General features: G+C 40.8%; 2 protein-coding genes across 2 annotated transcripts in view; one reads left to right on the plus strand and one right to left on the minus strand.

The window, feature by feature from the left end:
- LOC136872694 (peroxisomal leader peptide-processing protease) overlaps positions 1 to 25568 on the plus strand; it is a 1469308-nt gene that overhangs the window by 411321 nt on the left and 1032419 nt on the right. The window contains exon 3 of the mRNA XM_067146518.2: positions 18636 to 18683. The gene's annotated coding sequence lies outside the window, so the exon portion shown is untranslated. The remainder of the gene's footprint in view (positions 1 to 18635; positions 18684 to 25568) is intronic.
- Positions 1 to 25568, minus strand: part of ITP (ion transport peptide) — a 435567-nt gene that overhangs the window by 363456 nt on the left and 46543 nt on the right. The gene's annotated exons all lie outside the window — the stretch shown is intronic.

A 25568-nucleotide genomic window follows, 5' to 3' on the forward strand; every position in this document is an offset into this window, starting at 1 on the left:
TTGTTCTAGTCCATACCAAAAGACAAAGTGCACTGTAAACACTACGTCTCGCCAGCAAAGGTAAATTATTATTATTATTATTATTATTATTATTATTATTATTATTATTATTATTATTATTATTATTATTATTATTATCTTCCTACTCCCTTGTCGGGTCGTGAGTGCGAACTGTGTCCAGCATGTGGACTTGTCAGATGCCCTTCCTAACGTCAACCCTATGTGGAAGAATGTATTCACTCTTGCGTGTTTCTGTGTGGCTGGTAATGTGATATGTTGTTATCGTATGGAGGTGAGTGCATATTGATACAAACACCCTGTCCCCGAGTCAAAGGAATTGACCAGTCAACGATAAAAACCTCGACGCGGTCTGGAATCAAATTCGGTGCCCTCGAGACCGAAGACCACAACGCTGACACCGACGTTCTCATCCTTCCAGACGGTATTCCTGAATGCATTATAAGAAACTGTAGACCGTACAAAAAGAATGCTTGCAGTGTTTAAGATAGCGCAATAGGTTCTAGTCGGTGATTATTTTAAAGAACAACCTGTTATGTCCGCAGGCGTTGAGTATTAACTCACAGTTCAGGTTCAAGTGCTGGTGGTAAGGTGGAGGAAAAACAAGAGATGGAGTATGAGACGGAAACGTTGCGGTGAAAATGACGGTGAAAGTACATCCTGTCTGCGGGGGAAGAAAGTTCCTTGGGGGACAAAAAGTTGAGTTATTAATAAATAAATATATAGATGAAGTCATATCCGAAAGCTTTCCTCCATTACCACGGCACTCTCCGCTGTCAAGTGTAAACGGTGGAGGGCATTAACGATTTATTCCGCATTGCTGTGGATAATGGCATCTATAAAGTGGCGGTTGGATTTGATTGGTTTGACCAGCCGGTTTGTTGTACTTCTAGGTACTTTTCTTCTGTCTCATCTGAACAGAGGGTGGGAGGAGTTGGTAGACTGCTCGAAAGATCAAGAGTGGATTTTATATTATTATTATTATTATTATTATTATTATTATTATTATTATTATTATTATTATTATTATTATTATTATTATTATTATTATTTGATTCGTTGTGCCCAGGTGTGGAGCGCGTTTGAACTTATTTTGCACAATGTTTCTTCTTCTTTTCTTCCCAATATCTCTTCATTTTTTCACTGTGTTCCTTTCTGCGTGTTTCTGTCCAGCCTGTATTTTTTCTTGTTGGTTTCTCTGCAAATTTATGTTTGTTTACTAAGCTTCTAAATTTCATTCTATCTTGAATGGTTTCGTCCTCAATACCCATTTCTTGTATATCTTCATGAATTTCTGCTAACCAATTGTTGCGGATTTTCAGGGTTAGAGCTAGATTTAGAATTTTCTTTGTCAGCCTGTTGTTATCCATTCTGTGTAGGTGTCCGTAGAATTTTAGTCGTCTCTTTCTGATGGTATCTGTGATTTTTTCTGTGAATTGAAAAATTTCGTGTGGTTTCTTTTTCATCCAAATTCCATTATTATTATTAGTCATACCTTCTCGGTGGTGTAGTGATTAGTGTGATTAGCTGCCACCCCTGGAGGGCCAAGTTCAATTCCCGACTCTGCTACAACATTTGAAAAATGGTACGCTGTCCACTCAGCGTCGGGAGGTCAACTGAGTAGAGATTCCCTCCTCAGCCATTCTCGAAGTGGTTTTCCGTGGTTTCCCACCGATTCATTCCCTCTTCCTTGTCTATCCCTTCCAGTATTCCCATCCCTCCACAATGCCCCTGTTCAGCATAGCAGATGAGGACGCCGGGGCGAGGTACTTGTCCTCCTCCCCAGGTGTATCCCCAGATCCAAAGTCTCACGCTCCGAGGGAAAAAACAATCTGGAGGGTAAACGGATTAAGAAAGAAAGGAAGATTATTATTCGTCACTTAGCTGACGAAAATGAAACCCTCGTGTAGTCAGTCTGATTTGACTTATATAAAGTCGGTTCTTTTTTGCGTAATAATTAGAGAATGCATATATTTCCTTGTTAAGTAAAGTTGTAGTTCCCCTCTTCATAAGTATTTTGTTTTCCTGTGTTTTTCTATTTAATTTGTATCCGCATAGTTAACCGATACATTTGTATTGTTCCGCAGTTGCGTTTCGTTTCTATATCCCAAGGCGATGTACATTCCGTCATTGAGTAGGTAACTACAAAGGAGTGGTTTAGATTTCTAGAGTTTCTATGTTTCCGCTGTCATTGAATGTGACAATGGAGAAAAAAAGCAAAGTTTGTTTGATTGCTACGTTGTGGTAATAAAATCTGGCTGCTAGAAGTTGTGTATGATGTGTGCAGTATAGTCTATACAAATAAACCCGTAGCATGTACAGTCCATTAAGTGTCTTGGCGTATTAAGATTACTGTTGCCAAACCAGAGGCATGCAGCTAGGCTATTCGGATGGAATGTGGTCAGCGTAACGATATCCTCATTCGTACATTTTGGCTCTCAAGGCTGGGTCCACTACCTTTCGTATCATATATGCACTTCCGAGACTGAGTGAACCACATTTCAACCCTTAGTCTGAGATTTATATACGCGTTCATTATAGACTGTTATGCCTTTCAGCGTTCAGTCTGCAAGCCCCTGTGAATTTACTAACCACCGCCACAGTCCTGTATTTGTTGATGGTTCTGTGGCCTCGTTTAATTATTTAAATCGTTCAGAGTCCATTGTCGGCAACGCTGAAGATGGTTTTCCGTGGTTTCCCATTTTCACACCAGCCAAATGCTGGGGCTGCACCTTAATTAAGGCCACTGTCACTTCATTCCCATCCTTTCCGATCCCATCGTCGCCGTAAGACTTCTCTGTGTCGATGCGACCTGAAGTAAAATTGTAAAAATAAAACAAAATCTTTGAATCGTTAGAAACTAAGTTTAACTATCGTCGTCTTGGTCTCCCTGTACTTCGTTTACCCTCCTTAGTAGAGTCCATTATTCTCCTAGGTAACCTATCCTGCTTCATTCGCCTCACATGAGCCAACCACCGAAGCCGGTTTCTACGTACAATTTTGTCCATCGAATTCATTTCTAACTTATGTTTTATCTCCTCACTCCGTGTACATTTTTGCCACTGTTCCCACCTGTTTGTACCAGCAATCATTCTCGCTATGTTCATGTCTGTTACTTCTAACTTACGAATAAGATATCCTGAGTCCACCCGGCTCTCACTCCCGTAAAGCAAAGTTGGTCAGAAGACAGACCGATGTAAAGAGAGTTTCGTCCGGGAGATGACTTCCTTCTTACAGAATGCTATTGATCGCAATTGCGAGCTCACTGCATTAGCTTTACTGCACCTTGATTCAATCTCAGTACTTAACAGTACAAGGTAAATCACGCTGAACAGAAACAGCTTTGAAAGGGTATAACATTTCAAGTACCTACTGTGGGTTGCTAGTTAACTCAAGAACGAGATCCGGATGTAGAACTTAAAAGTACAATTGGCGTTACAAGAAGTGTATTTGTGAAATTAAAACATCTTGCTTGCAACCGTTAATTCCGATTCGAAACTCGCTGGCGTATTCTGAAGTTCTATGTGTTACCGGTGTTGCTTCATGGTTTCCAAGGATGGACACTATAGGCTTCGTCAGTTAACCAACTTTGAAATGTGGATGTATCACAGAACGTTGAAGGTAGACCACGTCACTAACGAGGACATACTCCGTCGTAGCGGGAAATCATTTAAATCTACGGGCGTCAACTCGAAAGACTGCACCTGGCGAGCCGAACATGTCTTCGGACACTCCCGGCACTAAAAGCCATACGCCATTTCATCATTTAAATTCTTACCCCTCCAAGACGGAGCAAGTTTGCCGTGCGATCAGGCGTGCACAACTGTGAGCTCGCATTCGGGAGATAGTGGGTTCGAACCTCGCTGCCGGCAGCCGTGAAGATGGTTTACCGTGGTTTCCCATTTTCACCCAGGCAAATGCTGGGGCTATACCTTAGTAAAGGCCACGGCCGCTTCCTTCCCACTTCTAGCCCTTTCCTATCCCATCGTCGCCATAAGACCTATCTGTGTCGGTGCGATGTAAAGTCAGTTATAAACAAAAAAAAAAAAAAGAAAGCAACCCTCTCAGATCTCAGTATTTCGGTCCCCTCTTCCAATAAAACTGATACAACTGATCAAAGAAGGGAAACCTTGACAATGGCGGAGATGATTGGACGTAGAATCTCCTGGATGATCCAGGATACGGCAAGTCTCGTACGAGACACGAAAAAACCCCCAAAGAAATAAGAAACTCCAAGTTCGCCAAACTACTACTTCTTCTTCTTCTTCTTCTTCTTCTTATTATTATTATTATTATTACACTGGCCAATTATTATCAGTAAGAATTGACTCGCTGTGTTTTTCCTGTCGAAGGCCTCGTCCACATGTCGTCTTCAGTCTTAATGCCCTGCCCCCGCCCCGCTCTTCCAACCTTTACAATGCGTGCAGTTCTCATAAAATTACATAATAAAGACAAATATATTACAATGTTCGATTTAGAAGCAGCTGAAATGCTACTTATGTCACTTTTCTCATTGCTGCAAGTTATAAACGCTTTCGGCGAAGAGAAAAACAGATTCCATGTTTTAGTGCGGAACTGCCGGCTCCATGGCTAGCGTGCTGGGCTTTGGTCATTGAGGTCTCGGGTCCGATTCCCGGCAGGGTCGGGAATTTTAACCCTCATTGGTTAATTTCGCTGGCATGGGAGCTGGGTGTATGTGTTGTCTTCATCACGACGCGCAGGTCGCCTATGGGAGTCAAATGAAAAGACCTGCACCTGGGGAGCCGAACATGTCCTCGGACACTCCCGGCACTGAAAGCCATACGCCATTCATTTCATTTTTCAGTGCGGAACTTATGTCTGTGAGAATACTTTCTCAGCCTACCCATTCTACCCAAAATAACTTATAAAAACAATAAAAAATAGCCTGAATTTTTTAAAAATTCGAAGTTAAGCAATTATATTTCAAGTGTCTGTCGATATTGAAGAGAGGCTGGTAAACTTGACAATTACAATTTTTCCGCAAATTTCAGGAGTTTTTCTCGTCTTATACGAAATATTGTCCGCTTTTAGCTCCTGTGAAGTCGAAAGGAGGGCATGACATGTAAACAGTCAGGTTTCAAAGAAAATATTAAGAACTCCAACAATGAAAGTACAAACCAACGCCATTTTGTAGCCAGATCATCAGATCATACAAGAAACCAGACCAAATCCCAAGGTCCAAAAGCCCCGAAGGGCCTTGGCCTACCAAGCGACCGCTGCTCAGCCTGAAGGTCTGCAGATTACGAGGTGTCATGTGATCAACACGAATAATCCTCTCACCTTTTATTCTTGGCTTTCTAGACCGGGGCCGCTATTTTACAGTCAGATAGCTTCTCGAACCAACCCTCCGGTCCAAGTAAAAATTCCGGACCTGGCCGGGAATCGAACTCGGGTGAGAGCCAGGCACGCTGCCCCTACACCGCGGAGCCGGCCATCAGATCATACAAGTAGATTAAAATCCAAAATCGGAATGTCTGAGACCTGTTCCCGACTGTCCCCCTTAAAGATATACATTTAGGAATGCTGAGGATTGGCACATACTAAATCCCAGGCTGATAAGTGATAGTTTGTATAGTCGTTGCTGTTTATATGAGAAGTATTCCTGCGAGGAACTTATACTATACTGCGCGCCCATTCTTTTCATTTTTGAGCGACTATAACTTTTTTCTTCTACAATTGGCTTTACGTCGCACCGACACAGATACGTAGGTCTTATGGCAACGATGGCATAGGAAAGGGCTAGGAGTGGGAAGGAAGCGGCCGTGGCCTTAATTAAGGCATAGGTCCAGCATACGCCTGGTGTGAAAATGAGAAACCACGGAAAGCCATCTTCAGAGCTGCTGACAGTGCGGTTCGAACCCACTATGCCCCGAGCTGCGATGTTTGACCTAAAGATCAACCTGGGATACGGATCTAGATTATACAGTATGACAACTTCTTTGCCATGAATGACCTGGAAGAACTATTAATTAAGCGTCATCAAGTGCTTATTAATAACAGAGTTCACTAGAGATTGTGAATCTGCTAATGAAGGGAAAACCCATTCAGAAAACTTAATACACGTGTGAATGTAGGAGCAGCTGAGCCGCGGATCATCCGACCGCTTCACTGACTATGATTTATACATTCGAGGAAAAAAGAGAGAGAAAGAGCAACAATGGCGCCATTGAGAGGTCGGCAAAGCGGGGCGCGCTGTTGGGAAATGCACTTGCGTCCTACGGGGACGCCAGGCTGCAGAGAGGACGGGTGATGCAATAATGTTCCTGGCAGAGAGAGCTTCCAAGAAACAGCAAGGACCGACGATTTCCTCAAGGTACAGTATTTATCGGAACCTCACATCACTTGACTTTCACTCGGAACGTCGATCATAAAGGAAGTAAATAACCCTATAAAATGCTCCAACGGTATTTTTGCTACGTCAAGGACGAGGTCGAACGGAGACTTCCCGTTCAATTCCGGGCCTAGTTCCGCGTACCGCCTCGACAGACAGACTGAGTACGGTGATCGCGGGAATCAACATCAAGGTCACCAACCCCAAATGAACTGTAGTGCTTTTACTTGACTAATGCTAGTGGTGTGATATTATTTTAAAGGGAAAACACGAGTATGGTCTGCCCTCCTTAAAATATATGGCCAGTAATCGGGAGATAGTGGGTTCGAACCCCACTGTCGGCATCCCTGAAAATGGTTTTCCGTGGTTTCCCATTTTCACACCAGACAAATCCTGGGCCGTACCTTAATTAAGGCCACGGCCGCTTCCTTCCCATTTCCTAGCCAATGCCTATCCCATCGTCGCCATAAGACCTATCTGTGTCGGTGCGACATAAAGCAAAAAAAAAAAAAAAAAAGTCTACCAATAAACGGAAATCGAAGAACAGCGATGTACAAAAATAGGCAGAAAAATGAAAATAGACATGAACTAATGAGACACTAGAAACTTAAAAACTTGGGTACCAGTATACCGGTACCTGTTACCTGGAAGATCCCTAAATAAAAATGGAAATGTCCGTGAAATGGAGACTGACGGCTTGCTTTACTTGATCAATCTCGCAACGGGCTATCCGCACATGATCACGACAAACGACAAACGTCGAGGATGGACGCAGAACAGTGCCATCGATATTCTGAAATATATCGAGATACTGAGTAAGGAAGGAAACTGAGAAACAAATACAGGTCAAGAACAAGTGGACACAGCGTGTAGCTCGACGATGACCAGTAACGCTGGTGACAGTGTTCGTTAGGGTGTGAAGTCTATATGGTCTGATATCGTGGTTAGCCGGTACGAATCCCGTTGGTGGAAAAAAAAAAAAAAAAAAAAATCACAATCAGAATGTTGGCCGGCAGGGTAGGAGAGATGGTGGTATGCAAGTTCTAATCACTAGATTGTATGCCAAAAGCCAAGGTTCAGTTTCAATCCTCTCCGCATTGTTCATTATGGAGTGATGACCTATGACGCTATTGATAGCGTTTCGTCCGTCGAATGGGGACGTACATCCTTGAGCAGACCTGTTGGTGTTAATCAATCAATCAATCAATCAATCAATCAATCAATCAATCAATCAATCAATCAATCAATCAATCAATCAATCAATCAATCAATCAATCAATCAATCAATCAATCAATCAATCAATCAATCAATCAATCAATCAATCAATCACCATGACTTGCATTTAGCGCAGTCGCCCAGGTGGCAAATTTCCTATCCGTAGTTAACCTAATCTTTTCTTAAACAATTTTCAGAGAATTTGGACATTTATCGAACATCTCCCGTGGTAAATTATTCCAGTTCCTAACTCCTTTTCCTATAAACGAACATTTGCACCAGTTTGCCCTCTTGCGAAATATACTTTTTTTTACTGAAAAATTGTATTTGTAGAATTTGTTTGTTCTGTTTTCGAGGATATTATCGCATATAACTTCTTTCCCAATAATTTCAATAATTTGAACTTTTGTAGGATTGTACGTTAATAATAACGTACTATGAATGTTTGATCTATCTCTTTTAATTTTTGAGAAAAGCGTACCAGAAATTTAAGAAATATTGAGACAAACTGATTTAAGTATGGCATATATGTACTCTAAATTCCAGTTTAAGCTCAATTAAAAAATTTCAGGACTGTAATATGTCTCTGCTGTAACTTATTTATTTTTCTTCTGGTCTAACCTATATACAGAATCTGTAATTCTTCTTCTTCTTCTTCTTCTTATTACTATTATAGCAATCATAATCGCAATCACACCTACACCAAGAAAGCCAAACATGTCGTCGAATACTCCTGGCACTGAAAGCCTTGGCTAAATAAATAAATAAATAAATAAATAAATAAATAAATAAATAAATAAATAAATAAATAAATAAATAAATAAATAAATAAATAAATAAACAGGCGATATAGACGCCGATTGTGGCTTGAGTTAGGGTTCCAAATAAAGCTAGAGGTCCCTTTGCTATGATCACGATATCAACAGTAACGTCAGACTACAAGTTTGCTTGCTTAAAATAATAATCACCACCGCCAGTTGGATCAACAGTCCTTCCTGACATTGAAGGCTCATTGCGATTTGGCAAGGAACTCGTGACCAGTGGAAAATAACTTTATACCTGGAAGTTTTCTTTTCCAGAAACAAAACTGCATCATCTCTTTCTAGGCATATCGTCATATCATTACTAACTTCTGACTCAAGGATAAAACTATGGAATGTCACTACCATTGTTCAGTTGTAATATAGCCTAGTCATGTACAAGACTAATATCGCAGAGTGAAAGTAGTACAAGCCTCCACCTCTAGGAGACTATTGGCAGTAAGAAGTTAGACCGAGGACATGCAGTTTTACCTGGAATCCAAACCACACAGGGATGACGTTTCATTTAAAATGTCTCGTATGTATAAAACGGGCTTCGAACAGCGGCTGACTTGTTGAGAAGCCAGTGACGATGTCACGCCCGCTAAAAGTTAAGCGATGATTCTCCGAGTATGAAATAGTATCCTGAAGATACACTCCTCCACAAACGTTTGGAATACCAGTTAAAGAAAAGGATACATCGAATCAAGCCGAATTTTTTTTTACAGAATAGTTCATTTGAAATGTTAGATATATAGATAGGGCTTGACCTTACTCCTGATAGTACAAATAAGAGTTCGTTCATGTATGTGTTAACCCATAACGCATTTACGGCAATGTTACAAACTTTTGTAGAGGTGTATATGTTATAATTTATTACCAAGGACAATGAGCATACTTAATTTCGTAAGTATGATATAAGGTACAAAACAATTTTCTTTCACCAGTCTTTGGTTGCGTTCTGGTATCGTTAACACGGCATACAACTGAGTCGGCAGTTGGTTTTCTCTTGGAGTGTGCGATCCGCTGGTTAGATAGAATCATCTTCTCATGGTATCCATGGACGCCGAAGCGTGTGTAACTTGTTGTTCGATCCTCTCCAAATACCGGTCTTCGCTATTTTCATGTTGAAGAACTCAGGATTGAACATGTGATCATTAGAAATATGATTTCTGTTCATTCATTCGTTAATTAATTAATTAATTAATTAATTAATTAATTAATTCGTTCATTTGTGTTACAAAGTCTGTGCCTTGACGATACCACCATCCTTCTGCTGCTCGTTCCATCTCATTCTCCTTCTGATGTTCTTCAGGGACCTTTTCGTAGAAGGATCTCCACTTTTGTTTCCTATCACATTACCTTCGAAAATATAGATGATGAAGATATTGCGTCTAATGATATGCTCTATAAATTTAATTTTCCTATTTCCCATTTCTTTTCAAAACTCCCTGTCGTCCTTTATATTGAATACTTCTCGATTTGTTTTCCTTTCAGGCCAGTTAGTTTTTGTCTTGCGCCATATTCACATTTTTACTGCTTCAAGGTGGCTCTTCTGATTTCCTAATTGTACTGTCGTATCATAATAAATACATTTATGCATTCTTGTTTTGGGAAATAGTTTTGGAAATACAAGCATGAGACGTATTTGTCCCATTGGCCTGAGTCCTGCAAGATGGGACATATTTGACCCGTCCTTTTTAAGGCATAACAAAGGTCGGACAGAAAAAGAACAGAAAATAAAATAATGCTTGTACATACAGCAGTACGCAGAAGAGACATTTATGACGTCATGTATTTTTAAGTTGTTTTGTGCAAATATACCACATACACTCTTTTACTGTATTAACTTATGGTGTGATGTAAAGTACTCTTTATTTTATCCAACAGTGAAGTATCGATTCAACGATAACGAGTGACAGAAATATATTGCTGTAGAAAAAGTCATCGTTATAACGAGGGATTTAGAATGACGGTTTCTCATGTCAATTGGTAAACACTGTACCATCAGAAATTGAATTTCATTAACTACGTGCCGCATAATGTCATTTGGTTGCCACTAGTATGAGGTGTGCGACAACAGAAACACAGAAAGTACTAAATAACAATACCTTACCCATGTCCAGCAGAGTACATTCATATTGACCACGGAGTTTTAATTTCTCACACATAATTATTGTTCACACAAAGCAGCACTCCACTACTGTAAACTACCGTAGTTAAAGAAATATGAAATCACAGTCTGATTCACATTACTCTTCACAGACAAAGAAGCACACAACGACCTAATTGCGTCGATATTCACTGCTACAGTTACAACAGTCCTTGGTATGTACAACCGCGTGTCAAAATTTAAAAAACGAAGGGGCTATTTTAGTTATAATAGCTGTCAGACAGCTACGATACTGCCATTTTAATCCGCACTACCTAGATCTTCCTGCCGAGTCCCCAGGGTGGATCAACAAACCCTCCTCTAAGATATGTACACAGCTATGAACACTCTTGCTTGCTATGCTTACACAGTAGGAAAGTTCAATCTTCATATGGTAGTTAACAAATGTTCCTAATTACCTTCTTGTTTGGTTTATCGTACTACCGCGAAGAAAGCACATCGTTGGGTTCTGAAAAGGCAATCATAATGGATAGATCTATCGTTAACGAGAGGAATTTTACATTGAATTAATGCCTGAACCGGAGTATTTTATCGTTACAGAGGTATTTATCATTGTATTGGTAATCGTAGTATGGAGATTTCATAGTACGTCGAATATGATATGTTTGCGTTCTTCAACATAATATAGAAAGGGGAACTTTACGATACTGTAGTTACTTACGGCACTCAACGTCTACCAACATAAACGCATCAGAAATATTTTTTTTAGTGCAAGTAAAATTGATACTTAGATACTTACCAAATGCCTGTACTGGGAGTCATTACATATACCGACTGATTCTTGAATGATATCGATTCTTTCATGGATGACGTAGACATTTTGGCGCTGAACTCAGCATAATGTGTTTATCTGATCACGTTCGGTACCAGACATTTAAACCCATAGGCCAGCGATGTAGGCCTAAATGCTCTTGTTGCCCTTGACACAGCATGTTAGGAAATTGAACTAGGAGTTCTAGAAACTTAAAATTATGTTCATACCTAAAGAAAGCATTCTAGTAAACTTCGACGGTATGACATCTGGTATCTTTGAACTTTAAATTGTACCATGATTTTCGGAAATAATAATAATAATAATAATAATAATAATAATAATAATAATAATAATAATAATAATAATAATAATAATAATAATAATAATAATATGCTAGTAAATAACGAAAGTTATTGGTTTTTGCGTCCCACTAACTACTTTTACGGTTCTTGGAGACGCTGAGGTGCCGAAATTTAGTACCCCAAGAGTTCTTTTTCGTGCCAGTAAATCTACTAACATGAGGCTGAAGTATTTGAGCACCTTCAAATACCACCGGACTGAGCCAAGATCGAACCTGCCAAGCTGGAGGCAGAAGGCCAGCGCCTCAACCGCCTGAGTCACTCAACCCGGCTGCTAGTTAATCAGATGACCTGTCTTCATGCGCAAGAAAAATATTCCACTTTCTTATTGATACTGGAGAAGTGCCTGAACGAATCGAGGTACCAGAATTTTTGTCTCAGAGGAGTTCTTAGTTTTAAAACTAAGCGTTAGTCCTTCAAGGTTACATGCACGTTGCACGCGACTAAGAAAAAGAAAAGATGTTCGTTTATTATGTGTCTTCAGTCCGCAAACCTTGCGAGGCCTGTACAAAATATACAGACGAAATATACTGTAAGTGCTGTTTGCTCGCGCCTGAAGTTAAATGCCTTAAATGGCCTTCGGGCGTGTCACGAAGGTTTCGCCAAACGCCTTAACTGGTCTGTGCCCACAAACTGTCCAAAGAATTTCCAAATAGGTATTGATTTTGTACCCTTACAGATTAACCTCGCGAAGGTTCGATAGAATCGGTGCTCACAACACCGTGTTGACACGCGTAACCGCAGCTCATGAACTGGGCGGTGGTCACTTTCAATGGAGCACGGTCCTCTAGGTCTACTTGAGAAATGACCATGTTTAATATTCTTTTGGCTAGCCTGCTGCTTGAATTATTCAAGGCTAAAGCTGGTTGATATAACTAATTTTTATTGACTTTTAGCAAGGTACGAAATGTCCCATTTAACATCGAAAGGCGATCAGGTTGTTAGAATCTTAAACAAAGTTCTCTTTCACGGAAATGTATCCAATAACTTTCTATCCTTTACCTGTATCCTTAGAGCACTGTAACATAAACAGTGCTCCCACTCTTTCTTTAGTGGCCTAGACCTTGGCGGGGAACTGGCCTCGCAGCAATGCTCGCGGAAGAAGCCTTGAAACAAGACTGAAATGATATATCGCCGCCACTCCGGAGAGCCACACCAGACAGCTTCACGGGTGTTCCATTTCCTGTTCTCCTTTCTTAATTCTCATAACACGCCACATACTGTTGAACGTCTGTCGTGACTAGAGCTCGTAATAATGTTCAGTAATTAGACTCAATGTCGTACAGGACTGGAATGAAAAATGTGTTGATATGAACATTTTTGAGTTTATTTTCAGTTGATACTAAGAAGGGAAGCTTTCGGAATTCACGACGACAATCGTCACGAAATTTTCTGGGGTGAACAAGCAAGAGATCAAAGTAACTGGTGTGAAGTGCAGCATGTCGTAGTCACTGCAACAGCTAAAACAAGGCTTATGAAGCGAGGGTGTGTGACTGTAATGTTTCAGTCATAACATGCCAAATATACTGTACCTGAAGGCCGTGATATCATTATGTAAAACCGCGCATGCCTGGTAGCTAATCTGCCTTGTGTATATCAGTGATTGTAGCTTCAGCAGTCTGATTCTGGCATGGGCCTACGCTACCGAATACTGTATGTTGAGTACGTGTATACTATTGTGTGTTTAGCAAAATGACTTCCAAACCTCATGCTGTGGTACAGCTGCTGGTAAATGAGGTGATGTAGAGAGTTACCAAGCGGACAACGCACCTCCAACTTACTGAACATCGACAGGCGTATTACATGGGAGTAGTATAATCTACTGAAACAGCATGTCGGTGGAGGGCTATCATGTGGGAAAGACTACGCTGCGGTGCGAATGGGATGGAACGTCGGACCCTTTATCTGAAGATAGCGAGTGATACGCCGCGGACTCTAGCATACAATGTAACAACCAGTTCCAGTTCCTTTGAACCATCACCCAATTTTACAACAGCAGATATTTCCTGTATCTATTCATCAGCCATTAATGAAACTTCGCGCAAAATCACGAGGTTCGTTATCAGGCGGGATGCTACTCTTGACACCGCGGTAAGGCTCAGAGCATTGGAGTTTGTGCGTGTTCAATAAGGATCAAATTCACTTGGATAGGAATTAAATGGACACTATAAAAGTCCGCGGAGAAGACGACTAAAGCTGTTGCTCAAAGCGTTGCATCTATTAGTCACTTCTACACCATTTAGGTGCTTAGCTCCATGTTAGGACGCCCTGCAAAGAAACTGTATATCTGCTTTCAGAAAGCGGGTGGTAAATTTAGCAAAGGTGTTTCCAACGCACTACAACGTAACCATTATACTACAACATTAGTGGTAAAATGTCAACAGCTCCCGTATTGTCCTCGATCATAAATTACTGGGACCGTAAGTAAGGGAGCGTCGCTTATCTTGGTGGATTCACGGTCTGGTCAGTCCGATACAAGTTTTTCCACCAAAACCTTCGGACACAGCGATTTAGATTTGCACTTAAAAATCATACCACCTAAAACCACGAAGTACTGTCAGCCTCTTGGCATTTCTTTGGCTAGCACAAATTATTTGCGCGGCGCATTGAAGAGTACATCTGTCATGATTAGGAGAGCGCCGTCCACATTCATGACAGCATCCTCATTTTTCAAGTTCCATTATTTCATTTACAATCAGTTGAGTGCACCACGGTGCCAGTTTATGCTTTGCTACGTGTGGAAGGCATCTAGATACGTGTCACAGGACACGCCACTTCCGATTCATGTGTTGGATATCAATTTTGCTGTTCATGGCACATGCAGTAGCTTTCCTGACTGTGATTCCAGTGCCGTCATTATTTGTCCGCTGTGGGAGATGTAACTTAGTTTGCAGCACTGCCTTCTCACATCAAATCACCACGATGTAAAATGAGGCATGTATATGGCATTTGAACATTCAAGATCCCAGCATTTGCATGTCTCATATTTCACAGGTATAGCTTGTGTGTCAAGGTTATGACTGCAAGCATAAAGTCACGCGCCTTGTTTTAGGGTTGCGGGTGATTGCGAAATGCCACACTTCACACCAGTTAATTTGGTCTCTTCGTTGTTCACCCCAGGAAGTTTCGTGACGATTGTCATCTAGAAGTCCGAAAGCTTCCCTTGTAAAAAGAAATCAAGATATGCATGAACTGCTACGGTCGTTCGAAACTAAAAACCAGCAACAAAAATCATATGAAACTCAGAACTATTCTGCGATTTTCTTACGCCTATGCGCAACATACATAGCTTTTAGGAGTGAAAGAAAATTTCAGCATGTATACATTCAGCTGTACTTAAAAAAAAAGACTGCAGTTGACTACTGAGATGATGGTTGCTAACAAGAGATTTCCAGGTTTTAATTTTGTCTATTTTGCATATTCCTCGCGAGAATGCAAAAGATCTTTTGCATTCTCGCGAGGAATATGCATGAGTCGAATTCTCAACGGAAACACCAATTAATCATTTAAGAAAACTATACAGTTCAGACACCCAAGTGTCACAAAATAGCAGCGAAATATCACACTTCTGAAGTATATGGCACACATCAACACAACATCGTTTGCTGATAAGTGAAAGAACTTCAGGGTGAGGTCATTTGTATTACATTCATCATCTTTCAAGAATTCAAAAGTGACGTCGATAGCTCACATTGAAGTATATAATATAAAACTACGCACAGTACATTGTTACATGTTCCTATCTATATGAAGTTGGGCCAAGTTGGATTCTGTCCTATTAATGTATGTACTGTACATAAGAGTGGGAAGGAAGCGGCCGTGGCCTTAATTAAGGTACAGCCCCAGCATTTGCCTGGTGTGAAAATGGGAAACCACGGAAAACCATTTTCAGGGCTGCCGACAGTGGGGTTCGAACCTACTATCTCCCGAATACTGGATACTGGCCGCACTTAAGCGACTGCAGCTATCGAGCTCGGTACCATACAGTATTTACAACGCACTTCTTTAACACTTTGACCACCAGCATACTTCTCGTAAATGCATTTTGGGATTGTTCCTCTTATTGAATACATCGCTTTAGATCAATGAGTAGGAGAATAATAATAATAAGAAGAAATGAGAAGAAGAAGAAGAAAAATATTATGATGATGATGGCGACTATTTTCGAAAGTCTTCGTTAAAAACGGTATTAATTTTAAAGATGTTTCTCGAAGTCTGCAAAACTAAATACATTATTAAAATAATGGCGTATGGCCTCCGAAGAGGTCTGGTGCGGGTCTTTTTGTCGTAGACGGCCTATTAGGTGACCTGCATGTCTGTGAAGATGAGGGCCCTACCTAGGATGATTTCTAATGCTGAATACGCCACACACACACCCAGCCCCCGAGTCATTGGAATTAACTAATTAAGGTTAAAATCCCCGACCCGGCCGGGAATCGAACCTGGGACCCTCTGAACTGAAGGCCAATACGCTGACCATTCGGCCAACGAGTCGGACTATAAGCATTGGAAGAACCTGAGTAAATTCGAAATTATTATACCTTCGAGAACAACACATTTTAATAAGAATGCTATCGCAAGGAATACTTTGTAGGAAGTGGAAAGTGCAGAAAACTGTAAAGAGGAACCAATGCTTGACGAGGTTACGTCGCGCATTCCTGTCTACGAAATATCACTGTAAAATTTGTCACAAATGGAACATAATAATTGCTTTTACACAGTTGAAGTCTAAAATCTGCGGTAAATTAAGAAATATTTTATTTTGGAGAATATTATGTATACCTACTTTACTACTTTACAAGTACTTTTGGTGCTACGCTCACAGCAACACACGTATGCCTTTTGTTTGTCTTACACTTTCAGAAATTTCGTGTGTGATGTCTGTGTTCACTGAAGTTCTTTGCTTTCGTTTAATTGCTTCAGCTGCCAATGACATCATTTCCTGACTTGTATCGCGATATGCAAGGTTTAATAGGCGACAAAAGCTATGGCCAATGTACATAAGAAGAATTCTGAGGACTATTGATTTATTGGTCCAGAAATCATGCTATTCTCGTTCGAACAAAAATAAAAAATATTTATTGGTCCAAGGATCATGCTATTTTTCTTTCAACAAAAATCATTTTTGTGGTACTTACGATATTTCTCTGTAATGTGCAGCACCAAGTTGTTGAACGCGTCCTTTGTTGTTTTTCCGTAGAGTTCAAGCCACAACACTATAACATGGTCATTTGCCTCATTGAAGAACGAAACAACACTGTGAATGCTGTTGACCTCCATTTTGGTGTTTGAACTCGCCGCCCTAGTCATATGGACAAAGATAGTGAGAATCCACCCACAGACATAGCACTCCCATTCCTCGGTGCTAGCCCTGGACCTCAAGAAATTAACAAAAGACGGCACCAGCAGCGGAATATGACATAAAGGAGTCCTGTCTACAGGCCTTTAGTATGTATTCATATTTCTCGAATAACGACGGTATTTCTCAATTTACCGCAGATTTTAGACTTCAACTGTCTAAAAGCAATTATTATGTTCCATTTGTGACAAATTTTACTGTGACATTTTGTAGATAGGAATGCGCGATGTAACCCCTGATGATCTTGAACTATTCATGCAGTCAGTCTTGAATGTCCGTTAAGGTTTTAGAAAATAGTACTGTGGCCACTGTTAAATCACTGGACAACCTTTACGCGTGATAGAAAGAAAAATTCATTCAATCCGGGGTAAAACCAGATCTTTTCTTTTTCCGGTAACCTACTGAGCTCACTGTTCTCCGTCCTTTCACATTCACAAGATTCCAGATAATTCAAAAATTAAAAAAACTCACCGGTAAGAATCAAATTGAGTTGTCTTGTTTATATTCTGAACGTCGTTAACAAAAGTGGCTTCAACCGCTTGATTGCCTTTCGATGTTAAATGAGACATTTCGTACCTTGCTAAATGTTGATAAAAAATGAATTATACCAACCAGCTTTAGCCTTGAATAATTCAGGCAGCAGGCAGGCCAAAAAAGTATTAAACAAGGTAATTTCTCAAGTAGACCTAAAGGACTGTGCTCCATTGAAAGCGACCACCGCCCAGTTCTTGAAGTGTGGTTACGCGTGTCACGTGTAACGATACTGACGAGGGGATTCTACAGTGTTGCGGGCACCGATTCTATCGACCTTTCGCAAGGTTAATCTGCAAGGGTATAAAATCGTCACCTATTTGGAAATTCTCTCGAAGGTGCTTTCATATTCGAGGTTTTTGTGTTTCAATTTTTGAACACCAGGTATGAGGAGAACGTGGATGTGGGTAGAGAAGATTGTGCTGGGCGCTGAACCTCCGGTAGTGGTTCGACATCTACGATGCGGCAACTATGATACGGGAAACGTAAAATAGGAAAAAAAAATGTTTCATGGTCGCCAGCCATCTGTAAGGAGACGGTACTGGGGCTGAGTAACTCAGGTGGTAGATAGCTGACCGTCTGAGCTCGAGTAGGTAGGTTCGATCCTTGCTCAGTCCGGTGCTATTTTAAGGTGCTCACATACTTCAGCCTCGCGTCGGTAGATTTACTGGCACGTGAAAGAACTCTCGTGGGACAAAATTTCGGTATCTCGGCGACTCTGAATACTATAAAAGTAGTTAGTGGGACGTAAAAATTATTATGATTATTATTATTATGAAGAACCTAACTCTTTAACAGTTCAATAATACGGGTAAGTTTTCGCTGATGCTGGAATATAATTCGGTATTAAGCGACCGTAGCCTTCCCAAAGGTAAAAATCTGACAATTGTAATGGAAAATTAGAAACCATGGAAAAGTATATTGAGGGCTGGCGATAATGAGTTTTTCAAAATACAGGCTTAAGCAACTCGGCTCGTAACAAGTATTAAACACTCTCGGTAGAAGGTTGTTATCGTAATTACATTTTACTAATTTGAGATCATTTACTAATTGTAAAATTTGAACTGTTTCAGATTGTTCTACCTGCCTTGTGATTACTGCGGAATTTCCTTGTTATGAAGGTAAGACGTTTATTAAATGAAATACTTGGCAGGTTAAGGGTGATTAACCCATTTATTTCCTTCCATTTCTATTTTTGGTTTGTATATATCATGTACATATTAGTAATATAACAGCTTATTCGAATTGTTGAACAGTTAATCACAATATTTCATGTCAATCAAATTTATTATTAAGTTATTTTATAATAATAATAATAATAATAATAATAATAATAATAATAATAATAATAATAATAATGATAGGAGTTGTATCGATTAGTAAAGGAAGTTACTGCGCAAGTCCTACCTTTATATCATCACTATGCATTCCTGTTCCACTGGAATTGTTCACATCAATTATGAAACAGGGCCAGTGATCTAGATGTTTAAACAACAATAACGAAACATACATACTATATGTCTTCGTCTGCAAGCTTCTGCGAATTTTCTAAGGGCCTGTTTGCAACTAGCTCTGTGGCCTCGTTCAGATCCACATACCTTATCTTTAAATAATTATTACAGAGTCTACTAATTATCGCCTTGGTAATCCTCTACTTGTCTTACCCTTCACGACTGAGTCGATTATTATCTTATATAACCATTCGCCTCATATTATACCACCGCCGAAGATTGCTTTCGAGTTGGCCGTGCGGTTAGGGGCGCGCAGCTGTGAGCTTACATCCGGGAGATAGTGCGTTCGAACCCCACTGTCGGCAGCCCTGAAGGTGGTTTTCCATGGTTTCCCATTTTCACACCAGGCAAATGCTGGGGCTGTACCTTAATTAAGGCCACGGCTGCTTCCTTCCCACCTCTAGGCCTTTCCTGTCCCATCGTCGCTGTAAGATCTATCTGTGCGGTGCGACGTAAAGCAAATTATATAAAAACATAAAAAAGAGATTGTTTTTGGGTACAGCTCCATCCATCGAGTTTATTCGTATCACCGCGTTTATCTTCTCATTTCAAAAACCCTCCTGCCATTGTTTCCACAAGTTTGTACCAACAATGATTCTCGCTACTTGCTTCCAAATTATGAATAAGATATCCATAGTTCCCACAGTTTTCACTCCCCAACTGCGAAGTGTCGTCCGAGAATTGACTTCTGTCTTATCACAACTGCCAATTCACTGCTGATTCTCGCTACTTGCTTCCAAATTATGAATAAGATATCCATAGTTCACACAGTTTTCACTCCCGAACAGCGAAGTGTCGTCCGAGAATTGACTTCTGTCTTATCACAACTGCCAGTTCACTGCATTAGCTTTCCTGCACCTTGATTCGGTTTCACTTAGTATACTACTATCCTTACGAAAAGGGATTTTAAACTGGGCAGGATTAAATTATCATTCATATGAAACAAGTGGATAATGAGAGGTGACCTGATTGTACTGATACCTTCAGACTTAGTTCAATAGGTTGTCAGTATTCATTACAACGTGTAGTGTTGCATGCATCCATGCACTGAAACATCGGGGTCATAGAAGCTCACCAGCACATCTGTAGAGTGGTGCATAACATCATCATGAGTGGACTGAGGCAAAAAGTGTCCGTGATAACAGAAAATTACAAGCCTAGCGAGGTGAATCGATTAAATGTTGGCTATATTTGTTTTAGATGTACAATGTAGGCCGAAACTCGCGATCGAATAATAATGTAATGAAATGAAATATCTGTAGGCGCAAGTCTGTCTTTGAGTGAAAGTAAATACTTTTTTGAATTTGCCTTGCGTCGCACCGACACAGATAGAACTTATGGCGACGATAGGATAAGAAAGGAAGCGATCATGGCCTTAATTAAGATCATTTACCTGATTTTAAAATAGGAAACAACTGTAAACTATCTTCAGGGTTGCCGACAGTGGGGCTCGAATCCACTCTCTCCCGAATGCAAGAAACTTAACTACGATGTAAAGGATCGTCGATTTTCGGAGAGCACACTGCAAAACATCAAGAATCTTCTGTCCACATCAACGGATGTTAAGGTTTCGTACTTGAAGCAAGTGAGATCTTCCTCTTCGAAAACACTCACATCAAAATTTCCACCTTTCAATATTTCACTTATCTTGCACATAACTTGATACCCTGGTTTTTTCCAAGCATTAGTTTCATTTTTCCTTTCATTTTCATTTCATTCCTTGTCTTACTGCAGAAAAAATATTTAAGAGGTAATGGATGAACTATGATGATTCGAATTGAGAATGGGCAGAACAAATGTGGTCGAAAGAAGATTAAGTTGCAAAAGAAAAGCCGTTAAGACCTAAACTAACCTAACCCCGTTTCACTACAGCCCTGAAGGGCCTTGGTCTACCAAGCGACCGCTCCTCAGCCCGAAGGCCTGCAGATTACGAGGTGTCGTGTGGTCAGCGCGACGAGTCCTGTCGGCCGTTATAAAACCCACACTTTTCTGGCCTACAATGACCCAGAATGAATATACATTATATAGGACCTCGTTTTCGGACACTCGAGAAAAAAATGACTTTTCCTCAACTTCCGAGCCCTACTTAATTTTGTTTTCCGGGGCCTCAGCTGTACACCGAGTGTGCCGATATACTTTCTGTTTAAAATAAAAGCTCGGAAATATTGTTTTGATGGTATAGCCACTTCTAGTGATAGTTTGCAACACTTCCCCACACACCTCTCGAACGATTTCATTAAAAAACAATACTAGTGGCCTATCAGAGCAAAAGCTGCGAACAAGGGCTAAAAATGAAACTATGATAAACGAAGCGCGAGAAGAGTAATGGAAAATATCGTCGTTGCCGGTACAAAACCTCCTATGTGATAATATTTTTGGAGATATACTGACCCGCAGCACATACATCATGAAGAGCGAGAATGCCGTGACAATACTCACACAATATTGCACCTTAGATGACAGAACCTTACCGGCCAAAGTTCCAAGCTAAAATATTTCACACCGAGCTCGATAGCTGCAGTCGCTTAAGTGCGGCCAGTGTCCAGTATTCGGGAGATAGTAGGTTCGAACCCCACTGTCGGCAGCCCTGAAAATGGTTTTCCGTGGTTTCCCATTTTCACACCAGGCAAATGCTGGGGCTGTACATTAATTAAGGCCACGGCCGCTTCCTTCCCACTCCTAGCCCTTCCCTGTCCCATCGTCGCCATAAGACCTATCTGTGTCGGTGCGACGTAAAAGAACTAGCAAAAAAAATATATATATATTTCACATAGGAGGTTTTGTCTCGGCAGCGACGATATACTGAACTCCGGAAGACCATTTATTTGCTTTTAAATTTACACTTCCCTTGTGACTATAAATATGGCACTTTTGAACCTTGGCAATTTCCCTATCATAATCGTCTTGTACGTGCTTATAACAGTCATGAATCACTTCAATAAGGTAGGCTACACTTGACTGTAAATGATTGCATTTGTATGTCCTATCCATTAACTGATTTTAGTATTTCATTGTAAACTATGTTTTTTGTAAAATACCCTTCAGTTTCGGAGAACTGACTCTTATATGGTGTAGTTATAATTTTAATTTTGACATCCCTCGCAGCTTTAACTCTACTAAATGCTACATATAACTGACCATGGCTAAAAACGCACCGAGATAAGTAAATACCTGCGCTTTGTCAATGGTTATTGCGAAAGTAAGACGTGACGGGAACTGCCTCCCTTTGAATTTGAAAGGCAGGTTACTGTCAGTAGACTCTAAACCAGTCCTAGATAGATAAATTACCTGATTCTTGGAAGCACCTGTACTGACTTCTAATTCTATAATTTTGTCTAACATCGCTCATTAGAACCAACACGGAGCAACGACTTACATTCTGTCGATAACTTGATGTCACAGAGCCATCTATCGGACTAAGAGAGATCTGCATAGACAATTTTCATAGAACCCTCTATCGGGCTGGCGTAGAAAGATCAGCGGAGACAACTTTCATAGAGCCATCTACCGGCGAATACAGTTAACTGTAATGACCTAAGCATTATTCGAATAAGTGGCAATTTCACGCAAATAAAGGCCTTAATGAAAGAAACACTATTTTTCTAGTAATCCTGATATGTAGACTTTTCTTTTGATAGGTTTTCTCAGAAAGTTTTGTTACACGTTGAAATTATATGTATAGACGTTTCAACAACAAACACTCTTTGCTCAATTGTGTACTTAAACTATGGTGGTTAATAGTTACTGTGCACTTTATAATCAAAATCACTGAGCGCATCAAGTAACTTACGTATCTTACTAGCGCAAATACAGAACTCTACTAACGACCGAGCTTTACATGACAGAGGATAGGGCAGAGAAGCTGTTGTCTCCCGCCAGGTAGCTCCTTGCTCGCCCTTGAGTAGCGAATACAGCCTGTCTTTCTCGCCAGCTCACTATGTGCGCTTCGTTTGTGTTCGCCGTAAATTCTTGATTAGTGGTCGTTGCACTGTACAATTATATGATTTAAAAACTGATTCATTCAACAAATATTATTTAATTGTGTTGGTATAATATGTGTACAACTTATATACCATCACGTGCCGCACATTGTTCATAAGGTTTCTGAAGATTATTGAACATGTTGATGAACAAAGGTTGGTGTAAGGACAAAAAAAAGATGTTATCTTCTCGCGTGATTCGGGAATATTTTTAGGTGGGTATCCGTCTTGAAAACTGATTCATTCAATATTCCCCATATGTAGGCATCTGGGGTCGTGAGATCCGGGGAGCGGGTCTGGTACGGGAATGTATTTCCACGAGAAATTAAGTGTTCTTCAAAGTGTCTTTGTAGAAGGGTGAGTGACTTCCCCGTGGTGTGGATTGTATCTCCATCTTCCTATATTCATTGTCTCTGGAGGGCTAAGTTACTGGCGCGACAAAAAACCGGTGCAAATCTTGCACGAAAGAGATATTAATGAGATCTCTAAAGAATACCTGGTCCACATTTTTGGATTCCGTGCAGCATCCTCAAAAAAATAAGGGACCAATATTCCACGACACGATACTGCGCACCAAGTCATAACCCGCGCACTGTGTAGAGGTTTGTGTATAACAACATCATGCCGTTCAAACCCTAAAAAACGAGTTGTTTTTCGGTGCGTGTAGCCATCAAGATAAATATGCCTTTCATCTGAAAACCATGTGGTGCAAAAGAAATCTGCATCCTCAACACCCGACTGCAGTACTGTAATCGAGCTCGCTCATCCCTTTCTGTTAGACGCTGAGCACCTGGAATGCGATATGCAATTCTACCCGGGTCTTTCAACATCCGCCGATTAGACTAATCGCTCAAACAGAGTTTCAGCGATGTTCGTGGTAGACTAGGCTTTGGTGACTGTAACATCTGTTGGAGGAGTCGTCCATGATTCTCGTTTGTAGCGACGGTTCTTGAGCGCCCTGTTGCCCCCCCACCCCCCTTTTGTTGACTTATTTTTTATTATTTTTTCTTGGCTAGTGGTATAAAGTCGCACTAACACATCGAAGGTCTTCGGTGCCGCAAAAATGGGGAAGGGCTAGAATTGGGAAGTTAGCGGCCATGGCCTTGATTAAGGTACAGCCCCAGCATTTGCGTGGTGTGTAAATGGGTAACCACGGAAAACCATCTTCAGGGCTGCTGAGAGTGAGGGTTCGAAACCACTGTGTTCCGATTGCAAGAAGGTTATCGTGAATGTGGAACCTCCGACAGTGGTTCGACTTCCACGATGCCACAACTCTGATATGAAGAAGGAAAAATATGGCACAGCGCCCCGAAGGGCCTTGCCTTACAAAGCGACCGCTGTTTAGCACGAAGGCCTGCAGATTGCGATTTGTTCTGCAGTCGGCCGGGCTGAGTGGCTCAGACGGGTGAGGCGCTGGCCTTCTGACCCCAACTTGGCAGGTTCGATCCTGACTCAGTCCGGTGGTATTTGAAGGTGCTCAAATACGACAGCCTCGTGTCGGTAGATTTACTGGCACGTAAAAGAACTCCTGCGGGACTAAATTCGGGCACCTCGGCGTCTCCGAAAACCGTACAAGTAGTTAGTGGGACGTAACGCAAATAACAGTATTATTATTATTATTATTATTATTATTATTATTATTATTATTATTATTATTATTATTATTATTATTATTATTATGTTCTGCAGTCGGCATGACGAATCTTCTCGGCCGTTATTCTTGGGTTTCTAGACCGGGGCCGCTATCTCACCGTCAGATAACTCCTGAAATTGTAATCATGTAGGCTGAGTGGACCTCGAACCAGCCCTCAGATCCAGGTTAAAAGTTCCTGACCTGGTCAGGAATCGAACCCGGAGCTTCTGGGTAAGAGGCAAGCACTTTAGCCGTACACCGAGGGGTCGGCAGCTGTGGTGTGGGAACACAAAATAGGGAATGTTGCCCCATGATGATCGCTTATCTTCTGTAAGGAGACCGCACTAGAAGGATAAGAAGAGAGTAAGTCGTGAAGACTGTACTAGTGCCATAACCCTACATCTGTCAGAAGTCATTTCTGCAAAAGGAAACCACATTTTCTCCAATCATGACATGTTAATTAGCATTCGTGACACACGTTCGCTTCTAATTGGTCATAAATTCTTATTAATTTTTTATGCATAATGCTTGGTTCAACCTTGAATATGTTCACTCGCTTATTCATATTAACTTGCCTAATATGTAAGCTTTTATAAGTCTTGAGGATGCAAGAAAACTATTGATGAACGACTGGGAATATAGTATGCTTACGTAAAAATTATAACCTACTAATAACTTGTATACTTACGGTTGGTAAATTTAATTGTTAGACTACAACGTAGTTGAAGCGTCTGTGTGAACGTCTTGTTGCACATTTACTTTTTCTTACAGGGTGAACGTATAGACGTATTGCTCTGTTGATCAGAGGCTTACCGGGCGAGTTGGCCGTGCGGTTAGAGGCGCGCGGCTATGAGCCTGCATGCAGGAGATAGTGCAGCCTTG

This window comes from Anabrus simplex, chromosome 4 (assembly GCF_040414725.1).
Source record: "Anabrus simplex isolate iqAnaSimp1 chromosome 4, ASM4041472v1, whole genome shotgun sequence".
NCBI classification, from domain to species: Eukaryota; Metazoa; Arthropoda; class Insecta; order Orthoptera; family Tettigoniidae; genus Anabrus; species Anabrus simplex.